General features: G+C 54.5%; 1 non-coding gene across 1 annotated transcript; it reads left to right on the plus strand.

The window, feature by feature from the left end:
- Window positions 1-1,506: 1,506 nt before the first annotated feature.
- Window positions 1,507-1,588, plus strand: TRNAS-UGA (transfer RNA serine (anticodon UGA)). Its single transcript has one exon. It is a non-coding gene; the product is annotated as a tRNA-Ser (tRNA).
- Window positions 1,589-2,336: the final 748 nt, after the last annotated feature.

A 2,336-nucleotide genomic window follows, 5' to 3' on the forward strand; every position in this document is an offset into this window, starting at 1 on the left:
CGTGCCCTCTTGAATCCAGGAGCCCTCCGGCAATGTCTGACTGACAGCTTAGGGAGCGGGCCTAGCCTGCAGTCGGACATCCTTAGCACTGCCATGGAGCGGGGAGAGGCTCCCGCCACCGCCACTGCGCTTGCCAGCCGTGAGCCCGGCTTCTGGCTGAGCGGCGCTCCCCCTGTGGGAGTGCACTGACCACCAAGGGCCAGCTCCTGCATTGAGTGTCTGCCCCCTGGTGGTCAGTGCACATCATAGTGACCAGTCATTCCACTGTTCGGTCCATTTACATATTAGCCTTTTATTATATAGGATTCCCAACTGGCATAGAGATCTGGTGCGAGCGTGTGAAAATATCCCCAGCATGTTGTGTGGCAACAAAGTGGATAATAAGGACCGGAAAGTTAAGACAAAATCCATCGTCTTCCACCAAAAGAAGAATCTGTGACATTTCTGCCCTAAGTAACTACAGCTCTGAAAAGCCCTTCCTCCTGGAAAAGGCAGGAGGGCAGATCAAAGCTCAGGGATCGGCCTTCCTGCCTTCATATGAAATGGAACATTATGGGAAAGACGGCGAAGTTTCCACGCACAGTTTTATACATTTAAACCAGTAAAGGTTGCGGCGAATCACTCATCAACACAGACAACTTGCCACGAGGGGGGGGGGGGGGGGGGGGGACCGGGCGCACGTGTTGCGATTATGCGCTGCGCATGCGCCCTGGCGCCAGCCGCCCAGCCGGCGGCCACGGTCCCCCGCCCCCCCCACCCCCATCCCCCCGCCTCCGTTCTCCGAGGGGGCGGAGGTCAGCCCGCCCCGTTTCCAGAGCTTTAAAGAAAGAACGCAAATAAGTCGCCTAACGCAGGAGCTGCACTTTGCAAGGGAGGGAATGAATGGCCTTTAAAGATCGATGCAGACCTAACGCAGAACCCGGTTCAGAGACCACCTCCCAGCCCCCCATCACGTGAGAGGCCCGAGCCCACACTGGACCCCGATTTCTTCCCGCAGGGCCCGGCGGGGACGGGGCCATCGCGAGAGGAGGAGAAATGGCTGCCCCGACGGGAGCCCGGCAGGGGGCGCCAGCCGGCCGCCACGAGGGGCGGGCTCCGGGCGACGCCAGCACCGCCGCCACCGCGGGAGACGCTGCGGGAGCGACGCGCCCCCTCGCCGCCACTGTCCCCGGCGCGGGCCGCAGCGCCACGCGGGACGGGCCTCGGCCTCGGCCCTCTCTGACCTAATCGAGGAGCGGGAGGGCAAAAGCCAGGCCAGCGACCGGAGCGGCGCGACGGGCAGGGTTTCTAAGGCCCAACTGGAAAGAGTTCCCTTAAACTAAACGGTTGGCGGCAGGTTCGAGTACTGCTTGGCGTCCACGCAGCAGCTCCCGCAGCTTCAGGCTCGGCCCCGCCGCCTCTGAGCGCGGAACTCCGGGAGGCTGCGGGCCCCGCCCCCTCTGGGTCCGGCGCGTGCGCAGAGATGTTAATGTACTAAAGTGTCTCTGCCTTCCTCGTTCGTTCGTAGCAGCGATGGCCGAGTGGTTAAGGCGTTGGACTTGAAATCCAATGGGGTCTCCCCGCGCAGGTTCGAACCCTGCTCGCTGCGGAAGCGGGCGGCTTCTCCTTTTCTTTACTACGGATGCTTTCAAATGATAGCGCTTACTCTTCCTGCTTCCTTTCCCTGACGTGCTGGCTAAAGGGAGCACGTCTACAGAAAACTTGAATGCGCCAGATAAAAGCCAATAAATGTCAGTGTGACGGACATACACTGTTTACACTAAAAGATAAAAATCGTCCTTTGTTCTAAACGGTAAGCTAACAGTTTTAAAATCTTGTTCTTCAATGTGAACAGCATAGTCGCAAAATAAAATTAATATAAATAGTTTTCAGGCTATGACAATCTAAACAAGCTATCATCTCATTAAAACTGATAACAAGGCTAATGCTCCCTCTCCTTCCATCTCAGGATTACCTTCAACGGTTCCCCCGCCACATCCAAAAGTGGTGTGAAATAGGAGATAATAAAATCTTTTGAAAGTTCGACTTCTAAACCATGAGATTATATTCACATAATGGAACACTATGCACATAGCCACTAAAATGATGTTAATGACATGGGAAGGCCTTCCCGATGCATTGCCAAGTGCAAAAAGTTGGACAGTTTGGAAAACAATTCATATTATGACCACATTTTTGTTCAACAATTCAGTTGTGTGACGAGAATGGGAGAAAAAGAGAGAATGGATGGGAGGCTGGAAGAAATAACAGTAACTTTTATCTCTGGATGGTGGGATTTAAATTTTCTTAACAGTTTTTAAACTGGTTTCCAATCATATATTGACCCAGTGTTTTCT

Source organism: Myotis yumanensis, unplaced genomic scaffold (genome assembly GCF_028538775.1).
Source record: "Myotis yumanensis isolate MYYU_CA2020_CCGP unplaced genomic scaffold, mMyoYum1.0.hap1 SCAF_13, whole genome shotgun sequence".
NCBI lineage: Eukaryota > Metazoa > Chordata > Mammalia > Chiroptera > Vespertilionidae > Myotis > Myotis yumanensis.